Source organism: Dendrobates tinctorius, unplaced genomic scaffold, assembly GCF_039654945.1.
Source record: "Dendrobates tinctorius isolate UK_male_01 unplaced genomic scaffold, ASM3965494v1 ptg000075l, whole genome shotgun sequence".
Taxonomy (NCBI): domain Eukaryota; kingdom Metazoa; phylum Chordata; class Amphibia; order Anura; family Dendrobatidae; genus Dendrobates; species Dendrobates tinctorius.
Genome location: NW_027361743.1, coordinates 44720408 through 44741399, shown reverse-complemented (window position 1 = coordinate 44741399; position 20992 = coordinate 44720408). Strand labels below are relative to the sequence as shown.

The window sequence follows — 20992 nt, the reverse complement described above, 5'->3', positions numbered from 1 at the left end:
TTCTGTGATTTTGTTGCATAAAGCTTAATTCTGTAAGCGGCTATCATTACATTTGTACTCCCTTTTTTTTAGAAATTTCCTTGTAAAAAATAATTTTATGAAATTTATTAATAAATGATTGGTTTTATTGATTCATCTATTTTTTGCCTATTTGCCTTTGTTATGTCTGCACAAATTTGTGGCAGAAATTGAGATATAATCCTGTGTACTGATGCCTGGTTATTCCTGACTAAGCTCCCTACCCCTGTGCAGCACACACACACATGCTCAGTAGCTACCGGCTCCTGCTGCGATACAGCTGTAGTTCCCTCCTCCATTAGTAGGCTTGTCTCCCATCCCTTCACTAGTTAGTCCCCACCTCTTCCCTAAGCCCAGTCTTTCTCCGCCATGTTAGTTTCTTCAGGTCCCAGCCTAATGATTTGGCTAATTCCCGATATAATCGTGTGGTTGTGGACTTTGCTAGATCCCCGGTGGCTGTAGCTGTGATCGGGCTACACAGGGTAGGGTTTTGAGTGCTGCATTTACATAAAGTGGAGCCGTGCATTAGCACTACCAGATACTGTTACCTGTTGTGAGTTCATTTTTCCCTTCACCGTTGAGGTCTGATGAACTCCCTCCTCTGGTGAAGGAAGGTAGTGAGGCTGATTACCAAACACCTGGGCAGCTAGATGATGACTGGGTGGCTGGAATTGAGGACTGCATATAAGGCGGCCTACGCCCTTCTGCCTTGCTGGTGATCCTGCTGGATTCTTGGAGACCAGTCTGATTCCTGCTTCTCAAAGCTAAGTTTTTCTGCTCTGCTTTGTACACTTCAGTTTTGTTTTTGTTTTGCCTTGTTTTTTGGGAGTTCTGCCATCCCCGGCCAGGGGTGAGCTGAATTCCATTTTTGTCTCTGATCTGTTGATCTTTTGCTCTGTCTTCAGAATATACCTGAGTGCTGATATAGTCTTTTGAAGCCTAGCGACTTCAGGGCCTGTTTTTCCTATCAGTCGGTTGGCAAATTTTGGATAGGGTTTTTGGCGGATTGCAGACAGCAGCTTTCCTATCCTGTCATATTTAGTTAGCTTGGGCCCCATCATTTGCACAACCTATCTTTCTATCTGTGTTAGTGTTTTCATCTTGCTTCACCGTCATTATATGTTGGGGGCTGCCTATTGCTTTGGGGTCTGCTCTGGGGCAGTTTAGTTTTTCCCCTTTCTGTCTTTAGGCTATGTAGTTCTCCGGCTGTGATCGAGGGGTCTAGGGCACCGTAGGAACCCCCCACGGCTACTGCTAGTTGTTGTGGATAGGTTCAGGGGTCTGCAATCCGATAGCTGCCAACCTCTCTGGTTTTTCTGGACTTAGCTAGTATTTTGTTTTTTCCTCCTTCGGTGACTCATCATAACAGAATCACCAGCCATACCACAGATCCTAGGGTACTCAATAGCAGGAGAGAATTGTAGGAAGAGAAAAAAAAGAAAAAAAAGGTGTGTCAGAATTTTTTTTTGTGCATATTTTTTCCTCTATATCTCTGAGGCCGTAGGGGGAATTTTTCTCCCAATGGAGATGAAGCAATTGTCTGATCGTGTGGAGCAGCCCGTTGCTGAAGTGCGGAGAATTTCCACCTATCTTGCTCATTCACATGCTGCTGAACCAAAGATTCATACTCCTGATGTGTTTTTTGGGGATCGGTCTAAATTCTTGAATTTCAAGAATAATTGTAAATTATTTTTTACCTTGAAGCCTAACTCGTTGGGGAGCTCCGCGCAGCAGGTTAAAATTGTCATCTCTTTGCTGCGCAGCGATCCCCAGGATTGGGCGTTTTCTTTGAAACCTGATGATCCTATTCTGAATAATGTGAACTCATTTTTTTAAGCCTTGGGGTTGTTGTATGATGAACCTAATGCTATTGATCAGGCTGAAAAGACCCTGTTAGCATTAAGCCAGGGTCGGGATTCGGCAGAGTTGTACTGTCAAAAATTCCAAAAGTGGGCAGTCCTTACTACCTGGAATGATGGTGCCTTGGCAGCCCTCTTTCGGAAGGGTTTGTCAGAAACTGTAAAAGATACTATGGTGGGATTTCCTGTTCCCTCTGGTCTTGATGATTCTATGTCATTAGCCATTCAGGTGGATCGGCGTTTACGTGAACGCAAAACTACACGAGAGATCTTGCCACCTGTTGAACAAATGTCTGAACCTATGCAATGTGATAGAGTTTTGTCTAGGGCGCAACGTCAGGAGTTCAGAAGGCGTAATAAGCTGTGTTTTTTTTGTGGAGATGCCTCGCATATTTTTTCTGTCTGCCCTAAACGAGAGAAACGTTGTGCACACACATTTTCTGTGGGTGGTGTTCAACCTAAGTTTCTTCTGGCAATTACTCTGATCTGCTCCCTGTCCACATTTTCCGCCAAGGCTTTTGTGGATTCGGGAGCAGCTCTGAACCTGATGGACTTGGATTTTGCTAAACGTTGTGGATTTCCTATGACACCTCTGCGGATGCCTATCCCTTTGAGGGGTATTGATGCTACTCCTTTGGCAAAGAATAAACCTCAGTTTTGGACCCAGGTGGTAATGCGGGTCGCCCCAGACCATCAAGAAAATTGCAGATTTTTGGTGTTGCATAATTTGCATGATACCATTGTTCTGGGGTTTCCCTGGTTGCAAATCCATAATCCAGTTCTGGATTGGAAATCTTTGTCTGTGGTGAGTTGGGGTTGTCGGTGTGCCCTTAGTGATGCTCCTGTTTTCTCCACCTCTCCCCAGTCGCATGATGTTCCTGACTATTTGGCTGACTTTTATGATGTATTTAGTGAGAATGAGTCTGCGTCTTTGCCTCCTCATAGGAGTTATGACTGTGCAATTGAGCTGAACCCGGGGTGTAAATTCCCCAAGGGTCGGCTTTTCAATTTATCTGTACCCGAGCACGAGGCTATGCGATCCTATATTAAGGAGGCGTTGGAGAAGGGTAATATTAGACCATCCTCTTCACCCTTAGGTGCTGGGTTTTTTTTCGTGGCTAAAAAGTATGGTTCATTAAGGCCTTGTTTTGATTATCGTGCCCTCAACAAAATTACTGTTAAATATCAGTATCCGTTACCCCTGATTTCTGATCTATTCTCCAGAGTTAAAGGTGCTTGCTGGTTTACCAAGCTTGACCTCAGGGGGGTGTATAATCTTATTTGCATTAAGCATGGGGATGAATGGAAGATGGCGTTTAATACTCCGGAGGGACATTTTGAGTACCTGGTGATGCCTTTTGGGCTCACTAATGCCCCTTCTGTCTTCCAGTGCTTCATGAACGATATATTCCGAGACTTTGTGGATAAATTTTTGTTTATCTATCTGGATGATATTTTGATTTTCTCCAAGAATTGGGACTCTCATGTGGAACATGTTCGGACTGTGTTCCGGATTTTGAGGGAGAATTCCCTGTATGTCAAGGGATCGAAATGCCTTTTTGGGGTACAGAGGATTTCATTTTTGGGATTTATTTTGTCTCCGTCAACTATTGAAATGGACCCGGCCAAGGTACAGGCCATTTATGATTGGGTTCAGCCCACCTCTTTCAAGGCCCTCCAGAAGTTTTTGGGTTTTGCTAATTTTTATCGGAAATTTATAGCTAATTTTTCTGGTATTGCCAAGCCATTGACTGATTTGACTAGGAAGGGTGCTGATGTGCTGAATTGGTCTCCGGAGGCTGTTTCTTCCTTTCAGGAGCTGAAGCGAAGATTCACTTCTGCTCCGGTTTTGCGGCAACCTGATGTCTCACTCCCGTTTCAGGTGGAGGTGGACGCTTCTGAGATTGGTGCAGGAGCGGTGTTGTCCCAAAAAGATCCTGTGACATCTAAAATGAATCCTTGTGCTTTCTTTTCTCGAAAGTTCTCCCCATCCGAACGTAGCTATGATGTGGGGAATCGGGAACTGTTGGCCATGAAATGGGCATTTGAGGAGTGGAGAAATTGGTTGGAGGGAGCCAAACACCAAGTCGTGGTCCTTACTGACCACAAGAATTTGATTTACCTGGAGTCGGCCAAGCGCTTGAATCCTAGACAGGCTAGGTAGGCCTTGTTTTTCACACGTTTTGATTTTGTGGTCTCTTTTCTTCCGGGCACTAAGAATGTCAAGGCAGACACCCTCTCTAGGAGTTTCCTTGCTGATTCTCCTGTTGTGACTAAGCCTGCAACCATCTTTGGCGAGGGGGTAGTTCTTTCTGCCATCTCGCCCGATTTGAGACGTGCTCTGGAAGAGTTTCAGAAGGACAAACCTGAGCGTTGTCCCAGTGGAAAGTTGTATGTTCCTGACCAGTGGAGGAAGAGAGTGATGTTTGAAGTTCATTGCTCTACATTGGTTGGTCATCCAGGTATTTTTGGTACTAGAGATCTGGTGAGTCGGTCTTTTTGGTGGCCCGCCTTGTCTCATGATGTCAGGAATTTTGTGCAGTCCTGTGGGACTTGCTCCCGGTCTAAACCTTGTTCTCGCTCTAGTGGCTTGTTAATGCCTTTGCCGGTGCCCAGGAGGCCATGGACCCATATTTCAATGGATTTTATCTCTGATATGCCTGTCTCTCAGAGAATGACTGTTATTTTGGTGATTTGTGATAGATTCTCTAAGATGGTCCATCTTGTACCACTCCCTAAGTTGCCATCTTCCTCTGAGTTGGTGCCCTTGTTTTTGCAACAGGTGGTTCGCTTGCACGGGATTCCTGAGAACATTGTATCTGACAGAGGAGTTCAGTTTTTGTCTAGATTTTGGAGGACTTTGTGTTTCACCCTCAGACCAATGGGCAGACGGAGAGAACAAACCAGTCTTTGGAGTCGTATTTTTGATGTTTTATTTCTGCCGATCAGGATGATTGGGTTTTATTTTTGCCCTTGGCCTAATTTGCTTTAAATAATAGAGCTAGTTCTGCCACTTTGATGTCACCTTTTTTTTGTAACTTTGGGTTTCACCCTCGATTTTCTTCAGGACAGGTGGAGCCTTCTGCCTGCCCAGGTGTTGACACTGTGGTGGAGAGAATGCACCAGATCTGGGAGCAAGTAGTGAATAAGTTGTCTCTCTCCCAGGAAAAGGCCCAGCGGTTTTCCAACCGGCGTAGGACCGTTGGTCCCCAGTTTAAGGTGGGTGATATGGTTTGGTTGTCATCAAAAAATATCGCTATGAAGGTGGCTTCTCCTAAGTTTAAGCCTAGATTTATTGGACCTTACAAGATTTTGGAGATTATTAATCCGGTCTCTTTTCGGTTGGCTCTTCCTGTCACATTTAAAATTCATAATGTGTTTCATAAGTCCTTGTTGAAGAGGTTTGTTGAACCAGTAGTTCCTGTGGTGGCACCTCCTGACCCTGTATTGGTTGAAGATAACATGGAATATGAGGTGAAGAAGATACTGGATTCCCGTCTGGCTAGACGGAGACTCCAGTATTTGGTTAAGTGGAAGGGTTATGGTCAGGAGGATAATTCCTGGGTCTCTGCCTCTGATATTCATGCTGAAAGATTGGTGCGTGCCTTTCATTGGGCTCACCCGGATCGCCCTGATGGCATGGATGAGGGTTCGGTGACCCCTCCTTAAGGGGGAGGTACTGTTGTGAGTTCATTTTTCCCTTCACCATTGAGGTCTGATGAACTCCTTCCTCTGGTGAACGAAGGTAGTGAGGCTGATTACAAAACACCTGGGCAGCTAGATGATGACTGGGTGGCTGGAATTGAGGACTGGATATAAGGCGGCCGACGCCCTTCTGCCTTGCTGGTGATCCTGCTGGATTCTTGGAGACCAGTCTGATTCCTGCTTCTCAAAGCTAAGTTTTTCTGCTCTGCTTTGTACACTTCAGTTTTGTTTTTGTTTTGCCTTGTTTTTTGGGAGTTCTGCCATCCCCGGCCGGGGGTGAGCTGAATTCCATTTTTGTCTCTGATCTGTTGATCTTTTGCTCTGTCTTCAGAATATACCTGAGTGCTGATATAGTCTTTTGAAGCCTAGCGACTTCAGGGCCTGTTTTTCCTATCAGTCGGTTGGCACATTTTGGATAGGGTTTTTGGCGGATTGCAGACAGCAGCTTTCCTATCCTGTCATATTTAGTTAGCTTGGGCCCCATCATTTGCTCAACCTATCTTTCTATCTGTGTTAGTGTTTTCATCTTGCTTCACCGTCATTATATGTTGGGGGCTGCCTATTGCTTTGGGGTCTGCTCTGGGGCAGTTTAGTTTTTCCCCTTTCTGTCTTTAGGCTATGTAGTTCTCTGGCTGTGATCGCAGGGTCTAGGGCACCGTAGGAACCCCCCAAGGCTACTGCTAGTTGTTGTGGATAGGTTCAGGGGTCTGCAATCCGATAGCTGCCAACCTCTCTGGTTTTTCTGGACTTAGCTAGTATTTTGTTTTTTCCTCCTTCGGTGACTCATCATAACAGTTACCTTTCCAGACATGGGTGACATGAAGACTCTAGGCTTTGACTATCTTCTTGCTGCTTTTGATATCCCTGATTCTTCAAGTTTGTGATTCCAAGGAAGCTAACCAAACAACAACTGATGAATAAGAAAACCATCTCAAACCATCAGGAATGTGTTTGGATAAAAATCTGTCTTTGGCCCAGTCTGTGTTTGTCCTTAATTAGCATTATTATGAAAAACACCAGCCAACAGGAGTCACTTGAGGCATCTGAAAAGGACGAAATCTCAATGGTCCAACTGTACAGCTGAATGCTTTTTGTGGCCCTGAAGAGGGCCCTGATCCACATGCTGTTGGACCAGGCTATGGAAAATTTGAACCAGGATTCATCAATGGGGACAACTCACGGAGCTACACAGAAAAAATAGAATCGCACAATGCAGACCTTTGGTCAACTTTTACCCAGTTTAGCCCTATTTCTAGCCATGAGCCAGAAGATTCAAAATATATTGTTCTTAACAAGCAGAAGGTAGCAGAGTCTCCATACTTTCCACAGCCTTCCATGTATGATCCTGAAGAAGAATGCATGGTTGATTCTCTTATAAAGCCCTCGGGACCAGAGATGAGTATATTTGATGAATACTGTAAAAAAGAGCAGAAATCTGACTGCATGAAAGCAGAGAAGGCTAGATCTGAGCAAACCTGAGGTATAAAAAAAACCAGCAATTTGCTTGGTTCATCTATGCCTTTTAGGGATGCTTAGGACAGTGGCAATTCTCATGATACGTATTTTCCTGTCCAGGGGACTCTTTCGGTGATGTAGCAGGTACATCAACTCTGTCTTCATCCGATCCACCTAGGCAGCGGATTAAACCTGCTCATTCTAAATTATCATCTTGTGTAGCTGCTTTTTTGTCCTTGCAGGCTAAAAAAGTTGCGGTGGTCCCTAAGGAGGAAGCTTTAAATCCCTCTAAAGACATTGATCTTTATTTTAAGGAGGGGCTTGGGGTGCAGAACCACCAAATATATGTCCCCAAATCTACTCAAATTGAAGTCCTCGCACTTGTCCATGATTCTAAACTTGTAGCACTGAAGTCATGAAAACTCAAGAACTACTGTTTTGTTCTTTTTAATGGCCTAATTGTAGGAAGGATGTGGGAAAATATGTTTACTCTTGTTTAACATGTGCACAGAGCAAAATGCCACAATCTTCTTCTCTAGGACTCCTTCAACCTCTTCCAGTTCCATACAGGCCTTGGTGATCAATCTCAATTAATCTAAAGAAATGACTGTTATCCTTGTTGTGGTGGTCGGGTCACAACATGAATACATGAGCTGACCCAACAAGAATACAACACCAGAACAAGTATCACTACATGAAGATGTCACCACAACCACCATCAGTACAGGAATATGGCACCAGAACCACTATCAGTATGTGAATATATCACCAGAACCATTATTAACGCAGGAAAATGGCACCAGAACCACCATCAGCTTTTATGTAAACTGTATTTGTTGCATGCTGGATATAAAAACCATCACACATATTCCTTTATAATGTGCTGTGTTTAGTTTCCATTGAGGTGTCCGCCAAGTGCTGCACACCTTAATTAAAACCAAAAGTTCCCCATTATAGTTAAGTAATATTACGTAGTTTCCATGACTGTCCTTTTGTTTGACATTTAAAGTATAGGATATCAGGGATGAATATCGCTATTTGTTCATTGGTATAGTGTAAATGGTCGGCAAGCAATAAATAATTCCATATCAGACTATGAAAACACACTTCCTGTTGAACCACCCCTCTAATGTACACCACTTTCTTACTTTTGCTGGTATTTTTTTTGAGAAACAGGTAAAAATTTTACTGGAATTGGTCGTCAGAGCTTGTTGTCTGACCCATCGGAGGGGGAGGATGGGTGTGTTCGGGGTCCTGTTACCTTAGACTCTGATCCATTCCTTTACATGAGAGCTGAGGGTTCATGTGGGGGACTCCATCAGCTTCATCTACCTTGTCCACCAAAGTACCTTGTACCATCCCTGCTGGAGATCTCAAATTTAGCAGTAAACCCAGTTACATGGTTTGACCATCACACTATCGATTTGTCATTCAGCATCTCCAGTTGTCAGGCACCAAAATAAAAAGCCATAAGACACAAGATTCTTGCCCCAAATATTAGGAAGAACCTCAGTTTCAAGGGACAGATGGACGCTTTTCAGATCTTAATTGCCTAATGCAGCAATACAACAAGTTTGTGGTCTCTTCACTTGATGCCATTGCTCCGTGGCGTACCAAAATCTTCCTCCAAAACACAATGCACCCTGGTTTGACCACTGAATCAAGGAGCTTAAAAAACGGGTAGGAAGTTTGAATGTCAATGTTGTAAATCCAGTCTCCACAGGTCAAACAAAAATTGACCCTCCACATCAGGACCTACCAATCAACTAAAGCAATAAAAACAACACCTTTCCGTCACAAGGGATACCAAATACAAGCAGCAAGTTAGATAAACTGATCCACGCAGTAAATAAACTTTGCAGCTCATGCTGCCTATGGCTTCTTCCATCATCACAGAGAGTCCTCCATGCACACTGAGCTTGGAAGCGCTGAACTGTATACACCTTGCCCCCTGCGGATGACAGAGGTATTCTGAGTCCGGATAATGTAAGTGTCTGCACTTGACTTCAAAGATGCCAGTGCTGACACCACCAGGCCGGAGCGATCAATCAGCGCAAAGGGACGTTTCTTCAAACCATTTCTTGGTGACTTGGCCAGTATGCAATACTACACCAAAGACTCCAAGTAATGGTTTTCTACTCACGGAGGTAAATTTTCACTTGATGATTATAGCACAATCACTACACACATAGGATATCTACAAGCATTATGTAATTGCCTGCAGTAGCCTAGGATTAACTAAATAGCAAAAATCAGTGTCAATGTCCAAGAGTCTCAAACCAAAAATCATAGAAAAACCCTAAAATCAATACTGTATTGTTAAAAGACCCGAAAAGGTCACACCACAGGGTGAACACAAGACCAAACAAAAACCGTGTCCAATTACATCCAATCACATATAACATATAATAGGGGAATTCTAGGAGTCCCTAATGCAGTCTAATGCTCACTCCTTCCTTGCTGCTGAGGTTGGCACCCTAGGGGAGACGTTGTGGTGCCCCCGCTCAACGATGGCCATCCCTAGGGACCCTGTTATACCCTGCAGCCACTAGGGGATCCCTTCCCCGATACTAAAGGGACCCCTAACATTAGACAGAGACCAACCTACAATAAGGAGGACCCTAATCCCCAAAAGGATTAAAAACATAAGGAACACATTAATATGATGGCATTATGGTGACAAGAACCAAACAGATATAGGCAAAAAGATCCACAGCATCCCTTTGTTACACAGCATGGTGTAACAAAGGGATATAACGAGAGGGGTGTAATGAAGGGGGTATAATGAGAGGGTGCAATGAGGGGCGAGAAATGAGAGGGATACCGCCGCCGGACCCCCGCCAGGACCCACCGCCAAACTACACACGCCGGATCCCGCCACTGCCTGCCCACCCACCTCCATGCAGTCATAGCCAGCATGAAAGACCGCGGCTTGAGGCCTGTGCTGGAGATTGGGTGCGGCCACCCTCTGGTCGCCACCATCTCCAGCACAGGCCGCAAAACATCGTCTTTCCTGCCGGTTGTGACTGCACTGAAGTTGGTGGGCCGCCACCCCAAGCGCCACAAAGCTGCCTCCATCGTGATGTTACTGCCCTCCCAATGCAATAGCATCGGGAACACATCTAGTTTAATATAAGACTCAAGGTGCTCCTGTTCAGTTTGACGATTAAGACAAATAAATCACTCACCTTATGAATAAGACATTATACCAAAATGATGTATTTGTTGTGCAGTTTGGCTTTCAGTCCATTGTGATACAAGCACGATACAAATGTCTGTTGTTGTTTCTGTTCAGTATAGGGTCGCATCTAAAAATTGGCCACTTTGATCAAAATGTGAACTAAGAAGATCAAGTTCTTGCATGTCACGTGTAACAATGGTGTAATTCATGTATATAGTGTTGCTGTTGCAACATTTTAGCCAACAAGAAGTCTTGGGAGATTTCAGTTCTTAAATCAGATTTGTAACGCGGCCGTAGGTTATATAAAGTAGCCCATAAAAAAGATGAATGAGCAAGTGGATTGTCCTTATTCACTTAACCACAATTATTTAAGTTTGCATCAGAGCCGGTTGATGCCATTTCCGAACTAGACTTTGAATATGTTTAGCTGCTGGTTTTGTTCCTGGGTACTTGTCAGTGAAGGCCTCTGGCGTCTCTTTAATCGATCTGCTTCACGCATAGCTTTCAACAATCACTATTTACCGTTCCAGGGAGAACACCATTTTTCTGATATGACGAGCACAGACAGAATGAAGCAGAAGGCAAAATAAAGCTGGAACGCTGCACATAGGGGACACCGAGGTGCCAGAGAGCAGGCTATGGCCTTCTCCAAAAAGTGCGGCATTGGTATTGGAGGCGGGTTACTTTTCCAAAGGCCACCTTGTATTATCAGCTGTAAGTCAGGATTAATGTGAATTAAAGCAATATATTGAAAACGTCACTCACATACATATCTTTTGAACATAAAGTTACATAAATGTCCATCACTTAAATTGTACATTCTGGAGTTGAATGACTTCCTGTGGAACTTTACATATAAACCATGTTTAGATGTATTTACTCCATGATAAACTGACCTCACGGAAGAGGCTTCAGGGAATGGTCACTGATTTCACACAGCACTTGGCTTATTCTCAGCCCTTCGTTTGATGTTTAATACTTCAGGAGCACATTACATATTTCATTGCAAATATTTCTAAAGGACATTAAACTGTGTATAATAAAATAATAAAAACCTCGTGGCGAAATGTTACTCTTATCCAACCTGACCATGCGAAGTGGCAAACAGAGGCAAGTAACTTTTACATATATAAGATAACAACAGACAAGTCTTTAACAAAACTGCATATTGCACATAAATGGACATCATTGTCATGTCTATCGGTGTTTACAGGGTTAATCCCCTTCTAACTTACACATCGCTGGCAGGCTGATGTAAAAGATGATTCAGAGAAAACTCTGACTACTATAACAATATATAATGAAAATTAAATGGGGTCTATGTTTCTCCAAGGAAGTGTAAGGAGACTTATTGGCTATGCAATGGAAATTTGACTATGCAAATATTCTCTTCATAGAGGTGGAGGACTTGTGCCATCTTTTGGGGGTTGCAATCTTAAAAGTCAATATCGACCCATTAATGAGTCTTGCCACATGACTTAGGATAGGAAGCCAAAAATTCAATTTGCAGACACGTGTGTTGGGTAGTTTGCCCCTCATCAGTGCAAAGAAGGAGGTCTGATAAGGCTGGGTGAGAGATCTCTGACAGAGGATCTAAGGGATAATGTTTCTTCTTGTGGAAAATCGCAAGTTGGCATAAGGAAACTTATAGACCATGTAATAGCACGTAATTTCACAAAAACACCAAACTGGCAGTGAAACTAACCATTTTACCACTGTAGGCCACCAAAGATCTATTTATTAAAGGGAACCAGACAAAAGATTCATGCTACCTATGTCATGCTATGGCGTTTCAGAGAAAACATACTGTGAAAAGCCAGTTGGGGACAGGGTAACATTAGTTAAAGCATTAGTGCATTTGATACAGATGTAGCAAGCCTCATCTGGACAGGCATAGCGTATAACACTTATTACTGTCGGTTAATTCCTGTCTAACACAGACTTTCCCGGGTAACAAGGGGTATATCTCCTTCGATATGTAGTTGGGGAGATGATAACTGCACCTTATAAATACTAGATTTGAGAGATTAGATGCCACCTTTGCATCGTGATGATCATCTATTCTTTTTGCTATACAATGAAGCTATACATTGAAGCATGGTGGTGGCTAGGTGATGCTCTGGGACTGCTTTGCTTCCTCTTGTAAAGGAAAAGTGCAGTGCATGGAGTGAAGATAGATTTAAGCAAGTATTAACTTATCCTAGGAGAAAACATGCCTTCTTTGAGTAAGCTGAACCTTGCGCTTTCCAATAGGACAATGTTCTCAAATATACCTCAAATTCCACCCAGGCTTGGTTCTATTATATTCTGGAGTGGTTGTCACAGTAGCCTCGAGTCCTGTAGAAAACCCTTAGTAGGCTTTGAAGAAGGTGGTTGCAGTGTGCAAAACCAAGAATATTAGTGAACTGGAGGCCATTGGCCAAGAGGAATTGGCTAAGCCTTCTGAGGAACACTTCCAGAAAATGGAGTTTGGCTATGGATATGTGGCGCCCCCATGAGTATGGCCGCCACAGTGGCTTTGCCTTCCTCCCGGGAGGCTAATGCTAGGCTTGGAAGCATTGAAGGGTCTCTCTCTCAGTTAACCTATACATGCAATACAGTTCCACTCCAGGCCAGCAGGGGGACTCTGAACCAGAATTGAAGGGAGGAGTGCTCTCTGAGGACCAAGGAGAAGGAGCGGTCAGTTAGTGTGAGGAGGGTGAAGTGTGCAGACGTGAGGGAGAAGCGCGGAGATCGAGCAGAGAGGAAAGGCTCATCTCCAGTGAGAGGGCATGAACTGGAGCCTGGTCTCCATGGTTGTACGGATACTAATGGTCCTGCAACAGACACCAGAGTAGGAGGCTGTAAATGCCCTACCCACATCTAAGACTCGGAGGCACAACAGCACGGAGTGAGCCAAGAGAGGAATAGTGGCTACAGCTGTCTGCTATACGAGGAGTGCTAGTAGAATAGAATTAGGAGGAACTTCAGTGTAACTCAGTACTAGGAGTACTTCACTCAAATAAGCGCTAAGAAGGAGACTGCACAGCCCATCTGCTGAGAGAGAATCCTGAGCTGCTTCCAGGCTAACCTGCTCCGGTACCATCTGTAATCAGGACCCTGGACTGAATTTATCAAGTAAAGGTACAGAAATTGCACCCTGCTGTGTCTTTGTCTGCTTCCTACCCTTCCAGCATTGCTACATCCCCGTGCCAACCACATCTACACTGCCCTGGGACTACAGCTTCACCTGTGGGGAGCTTTTACATCTTTGCTGCACCATACCATCAGTCCCAGTGGATCTGCATGCAGCGTCGGCTTAGCATCTCACTTGCCGAACACCACAGGTGGTGTCATGAACTATTCATTTAATCAACTACATTCCACCATTTCAATTCCCCCATTACTTGGGTGCCCAGGCCCATGGACTGGGTCACTGCTGCTGTGACACATCCCGCTGACACCGGCCCGGTACCAAGTACCCCACAGCCCTGGGAGGGCGACCCAACCTGGCGTCACAAACAGGATTACGGAGCCCGGTACCCCCCGGGTCCTGTGTGCCATAGACTGTGTTGGTGTAAAAGACTGTGTTGGCGCCAATTGCCGCCATTGCCGCGCTGCTTGGCGCACACGGGAACCAATAGAGGCAGGCCTTTGTGGGCGGAGCCTGCCACAGAGTGCGAAGAAGTGAAGTGCCGCGTGGGAAGAGAGGACAGCGTCTGAGAAGTGGGAGGAGCTGAGGCCTACAGCCCGGAGCATCGGGCCTGCGAAGCGGCCGCCGGTAAGCTCACACAACCCTCGGCCCTGGCTAACGTTAACTAGGGGGGGAAGAGAATGTCTGTGCCACGCAGAAATGCAGCGGCGGACGCCGCTGCCAACCCCTCAGCGCCGCAAGGAGTAGCACCCGCAGCAGCGGTCCCCATAATGCCACTGTCTATGCCCTACCTTCCGGGAGCGGCCTGGCAACCGCAGTACTCGGGTGAGTCACATACCCTGAGTGAATTTAAAGAGAGACTGTGCAGTTTGTTAAAAGTATAAGCTCTGTCTGAAAGCCAGAAAGTGAACATCCTTATTGGACAGCTAACGGGTGCAGCACAGAGAGAAGTAAAAGCCAGGCAGGACACTGACAAAGAGACTGTTAAAAAGATTCTAGCCAAGCTGAGAAGCACCTTTGACACCCGTTTTGCAGCTGAAATCAAGATGCGATTCTTTGGATGTAAGCAGAGAACGCAGGACAGTATAAGGGACTATGCTCTTAACCTGCAGGAGGCGCTGTGAGCAGTTAAGCAAGTTGATCCTGACAGTGTGAAGGAGGAAGATAAACTGTTAAAGGAGCAGTTCATTGAAGGACTCCTATCCAGTACCCACAGAGGACAGTTGCGCATCATAACCCTGCAAAACCCTGATCTGGACTTTGCTGATTTTAAGGACAGGGCTATTCGGGTCCTGCAGGAATCAACTGACAGCCGTCCAGCGCCCCCTAGGCGCCTAGCAATCACCTACCATCAGGAAGCAACATCTTTTCCTTCCATCCCAGTGGAGGCTGATGCACAGACTCTGGATAAAGATCCAACTGAGGAGCTGCGTCTTCAGGTCCAGGAGTTGACCAGGGGTATGGCTGCACTTACTAAAACCGTGCAGTCCCTGCAGGTGTCCTCCAAAGAGAAGATCCAGCTTGCTTCCAGTCCAGAGGATGTCCCGTGGCTCCGGAGGAGGAGAACCCCGCCACTCCGAGGAAGGAACAACGACCGCTATGACCAGGACGGACGCCCCATCTGTCGTCGCTGCTAGATGTGAAATGTTGATTTGGTGTCTGGCAGCCATTGGCCTCAGAGGGAAGGATTACCAGGCATTGGTAGAACCAGTATATTCTGATAGCAGGCCCACTGTCCTGACAGCCAGAGGGGTGGTTGATGTACGTAAAGGGAGAGTACCTGTACGCCTTTTGAATTGTGGGGAGAAGGAGGCCACAATACCTCGGTATGCCACAGTTGCTAAGCTGCTCACTGTTAATAACAACTCTTTGCAGGCAGCAGAGCCCTTGGTCTCATTCAATCAGGTGGAGGACAATGGCTCCGTGAAGCAGATGGAGGAGTGGTGCCAGCAACTGCAGGTGGGGACTGACTCTACACCTTCATACCAGAAAAATGGGGTTTACAGAGTGACACAAGAATATGAGTGGGTATTCAGTAAACACCCACTAGATTTTGGGCAGGCCAAAGGGGTTCAACATCATATCCCCACTGGAGATCATCCACCCATTAAAGAAAGGTACCAGCCTATACCCCCAACACAATACCAATGTGATAAAGGTATGCTGAAAGAGATGAAGGAAGCAGGGGTTATCAGAGACAGTTGTAGCCCCTGGCAGCTCCAATAGTTTTTGTAAAGAAAAAGGATGGTACCATGAGAATGTGTGTTGATTACAGGAAAATTAACAGCATTACATATAAAGATCCCTACCCATTACCCAGAATTGAAGAGTCATTAGCTGCATTTAAAACTGCTAACTACTTTTCCACCTTAGATCTCACTAGTGGGTATTTGCAGGTTCCCGTGGCAGAGGCAGACAAGGAGAAAACAGCATTTACCACCCAAATGGGTCTCTGTGAGTTCAACTATATGCCATTCGGGCTTTGCACCGCCCCAGGAACATTTCAACGGCTGATGGAGTGCTGCCTGGGACACATGAACTTTGAGACAGTCCTGTTGTACCTTGATGATGTCACTGTTTTCTCCAAGACTTATGAAGATTATCTGGAGCACCTGGCTGAGGTGTTTGAAGCCTTGTCCAACTTTGGCTTGAAAGTGAAGCCTTCCAAATGCCACCTCCTGAAGCCCAAGGTACAGTACCTCGGTCATGTAGTGAGTGCAGAAGGTGTGGCACCAGATCCTGACAAAGTCACAGTCATCCGGGACTGGCCGAAGCCCAGCAACCTCCATGAAGTACGCCAATTCCTTAGGTTGGTAGGCTACTACCGAAGGTTCATCAAAGGCTTCACTGAAATAGCCACTCCTATGCAAAATCTTCTGGTGGGGCAGTCCAAGAAGGCCAAACAGAAAAGTTCCACCTTTGAATGAACTGAGGAGTTGGAGAGATCCTTCACCAGACTGAAGATGGCTCTCACAGGAGATGAAGTTCTGGCCTACCCAGATTATGACCAGCCCTTTGTGTTGTATACTGATGCCAGCAACGTGGGACTTGGAGCAGTACTGTCACAGGTACAGAATGGCAAAGAAAGAGTGATCTCCTACGCCAGCAGGAAGCTTCGTTCTACTGAAAGGAACCCTGACAACTACAGTTTCTTCAAGCTGGAGTTCCTCGCCATAGTCTGGGCTGTGACTGAAAGATTCAAGCATTACCTAGCTTCAGCCAAGTTTACCATTTTCACGGACAACAACCCATTGACTCACTTGGACACTGCAAAACTAGGTGCACTGGAGCAGCGATGGATGGCTCGGCTGTCTAACTATGAGTTTACCATCAAGTACCGGGCAGGGCACAAGAATGCCAATGCTGATGCGCTGTCCAGAATGCCTAATCTGCCAGATGCAGGAGAAGACCCTGAGGCTCTTGAAGAAATAAAGTTACCTCCCTTCCACCGGCCAATTGCAGCCCAACGTGCCCAAGGAGTGAGAAACAGACAGTCTGGCTTGAAAGAGGTCACCCTAAATCCATTGCCCCATCATGACTGGGCAGACATTCAGGATAATGACCCCGCAGTCAGCCTGGTGAAGGAGCTACTGTCACAAGCTGACTCACGCCCAGAGTCGAATGCTCCTGAAGAAACCCAGCGGTTGTGGAAGGAAAGAGGTCATCTGTTCATTTATGAAGGAAAGCTGTGTCGGAGGAGTATCAATGCCCGCACTCATGAGTTAGTTTGGCAGGTGGTGGTCCCAAAGAGAGAGGCATCAATGGTCCTGGAAGCATACCACAAGGGGCTGGCCACTTCGGATGGAAGAAGTTGGAAGCCTTGCTCCGGGAGAGATTCTACTGAGCTGGTATGAGGAAAGCCATTGAAAGGTGGTGCCGGGAGTGTGGACAATGTAACCTGCGCAGAAAGGATTGAAACAGCCAGAGAGCTCCTCTGCAGCCAATAGTGACCAAGCAGCCACTCGAGTTGGTTGCCCTGGACCATGTGAAGTTGGTCCCAAGCTGGTCGGGCTACATCTATGCTTTTACCATCGTTGACCACTACTCAAGATTCCTGGTAGTTGTGCCTGTCAAAGATCAAACAGTCAGGACAGCAGCCAGAGCATTCCAACAGCACTTCTATAGACCACATGGCTATCCTGAGCAATTGCTTACAGATCAAGGTCCAGCCTTTGAGGCAGAAGTGTTCCAGGAATTCTGTAACTTGCATGGTTGTAAGAAGATCCAGACAATGCCATACCATTCACAGACCAATGGCATGTGTGAAAAGATGAACCAGGTAGTGATTGACCTACTGAAGACCTTGCCCTTGGAAGAGAGGAATCTGTGGCCAGAAAAGTTGCCAGATCTGGTAGACCTCTACAACCACATTCCTGTGAATTCCACCAACTGCACTCCAGCCTACCTAATGAGAGCGAGGCCTGGTAAACTGCCTATTGATTTGGATATGGGAGTCCTGACACCTGAGGTAACATCACCAGATGCTGACTTGGATATAGAGAGGCAGCAACAGTACAGAAGAGTAGAAGAATGTGTAGGAAAGAGTTTAGCCCAGGCAAGACAAAAGCAAGAAAGGCACTACAATCAGCATGCACCTGCAGTTCCCTTGTCACCAGGAGAACAAGTCCTCAAAAGGAAAAGAAGACTGCTTAAGCTGGATGATCAATGGGAAGCTGAACCTTACACCATTCTACCCTCAAACTTTGACAATACCAAGGTGTGCCTTATTAGTAATGATGGAGGAGAAACCTCAGCAGCAGTATCAAGGGATCATTTGAAATTATGCCCTGATCAGTTAAAAGAAAGAATGGAAGAACAAGATAACATCCAACCCATAGAAGAAGAAATGGTCACCACTAGAGTTGAGCGACTTTTGTTTTTTTAGGGTCGAGTTTCGTTTCATGAAACCCGACTTTTCCAAAAGTCGGGTCGAGCAAAATCGGCCGACTATAGGGAAAAGTCGGGGGTCCGACCGAAACACGAAACCCAATGTAAGTCAATGTGGAATTAAAGTCGGCAGTGAGAGGAGGACAGGAAACACACCTACAGTGCCCATTTGAATACCAAAAGAATCAATTCTTATTACTTAAGCTTGTCAACCTTAATTTACTTCATAATACTAGTTACGTACTGAAAAATGGGGGTTATTTGGCTACAGTTGTGGGGGGTAGGGCTGGCTCCAGGTTTTCGTGGGCCGAGGGCCAAAGAGCACCCCATTAACACATACCACAACTCATGATGCTCCGATACGGCAGAGAAATAGCAGTATAGTACAATGAAAAATACTTCACTTCTTACATCTCATGACTGATATCCATTTTAAATTCTCCAATACCTCCAAAAACGGACAGTATATAACTCCATACAGTATTATGGCCAGCGCTTAGTGCGCTATACAGAGTAATGAGGCCCATATATTTCTCCATATGGAATCATTGATCCCATATAATGTTTCAAACCGTATATGATGAGCTCCACATATTGCTATAGTATATGTTGGTCCCAATGGATGAAGCTCCACTGTCTTATGGGCCCAAATAATGCTCCATATATAATGGACCCCATTTCTACTGCTCTAGTGTATAATGGGTCCTGTAAATGCTGCTCCAGTGTCTGATGTCCACCTTTGGAATGCTCCAGTGTATGGTGGGCCCCATATATCATTCACCAGAGTATAGTGCTCCCCAAAAATTGCTGTCCCAACATTGAAAACAATTACATAAGTCTCCTTGCTAGGGAATCCCTGCACTACTCTGAACACATTGTCGTCCCCATCTTCCATCTCACTGCACTTGGCTGTTTAGGCCCTCCCACCGGCAGAGACACTTTTGCGTACTATGCGGTGCCCTGTGCCAGTGCCATCGCCCATGAGTATGCCCCCCCACCTGCTCAAGGAACCTGCACTTTCATCTGCACCTTCCTCTTTGTCACCGTGTAAGGTGGTATAGTATGTGGGAAGGGGAACCTGAGTTTCCTCTGGGTCAGATTCTGGCAGTGTAGAGTGTGAGGGGAATGTAGTGGTCTGGGTCAATGTACCAGCAGCATCATCCAGCAGTGGCTGGGCCTCAGTGCACTTGTGGCGCCCCCAAGAGTACGGTCGCCACTGTGGCATTACCTTCCTCCTAGGGAGTGTGTTGTCAAGCTTGGGAGCAACGAAGGATCTCTCTAGTAGTGAAACCAACACACAACACATTTCCCACTCCAGGCTAGCAGGGAGACCTCTGAACCTGACTGCTGAGGAGCTGCTCTCTGTGGTCGGGAGGAGGTAAGTTAGGGCACTCTGTGCAGGGAAGGGGAAGTGTGTGGACGTGAGAAGGGGAGCTGGAGGATGAGCAGAGTTAAGGCTCACTCCTAGCTGGAGCGCATGGTCCTGATTCCGGTCTCCGAGTTTGTAGGGACACTGACGTTCCTGCAGCAGAAACCGGGGGAAGTAGCAGCTATAAATGCTCTGTACCCAACTAAGGCTCAGAGGCCCCAGCATCGAAGTGTGGGAGCCAGAAGGAAAAGGCTACAGCTGTCTGCCATACAAGTAAAGTCTGAGGAACATCTGTTAGACAGGAGGCGCTTCAGTGAACCACGGTCCTGTGAGTGCTTCCCCCACAAGCGCTAGAAAGGAGACGTTCAGGAAGGTACATGTTGGCGGAGTGTTGGAAGGGAGCTTTCCATTTTGGTCCCGGAGGTTGGCTGAGGTCCTGACCTGGAGGACACAGCATGGAGGCAGGCATCTGTGTAACCTGCAGACTGTGAGTAAAACTTTGGAACTGCACGCTCTGGTGTCCAACAGTTATTCCAGCACCGCTACATCAGGGTACCAGCACCTACACCGCCTGTGCCTTTCCCCCATCACTACATCTACACTTCCCTGGGACTCCAGCTCCACCTGTGGGGAGCTTCATCATCTTTGCTGCACAACACCATCAGTCCCAGAGGACCTGCATGCAGCGTCGGCCTAACATCTATGTTGCCGAACACCACAGGTGGCGTCAAATTATCTATATAAACTCTTTACCATTATACCACGCCATTTACATGGGTGCCCAGGGCCACCGTCCGGGTCACCGCTGCTGTGACACATCCCACTGACACCGGCCCGGTACCGAGTACCCCACAGCCCTGGGAGGGCGACCCATATGCCGACTGCTGATCGGGCGGTGTTATTCCCACGAACCTCCAAACAGCGTCCATGAAGGCAAAGTTTTTGGTTTCCAGGGGCAGTATGATTGCAAAGCTGAACCTTAAAGGAATGTCCAAAAGGGCACCACCAGGAGTGGAGCCTGTGGCTTAATTGGACTCCACCCGGAAAACCACAATCATGCCACCTAAAGAAAAGATGCACACTTTGAAAGCTTTCTCGATTCTGTGTGTGGTGTGGTATGTGTGTTTGTAGTTGTGCTAGCGATTTCTCAGCTTTATTCCGTTAACAACCGAGACTCCGGCATGCCCCCGCAGTACGCGTCAAGCTTACTAGAGGGATAAGCGAGGCTCTGGCACGTGAGATCGAGCAATAACAGGTCTAGCATTCCCGTACATGTCCAGGGCTGCATGCACGCTACACTGAAAGGACCAGCTTTTGTCGCTTACAGGTGCAGATAACCTGCTGAACTCCGTTAGTGAAGGGGATCTGGGATTCAGATTATTCCC

The 20992-nt window shown here is 46.3% G+C and overlaps 1 pseudogene; it reads left to right on the top strand.

The window, feature by feature from the left end:
* The first annotated feature begins 6391 nt into the window (after positions 1-6391).
* Positions 6392-7456, top strand: LOC141096597 (zinc finger protein 592-like; annotated as a pseudogene).
* Positions 7457-20992: the final 13536 nt, after the last annotated feature.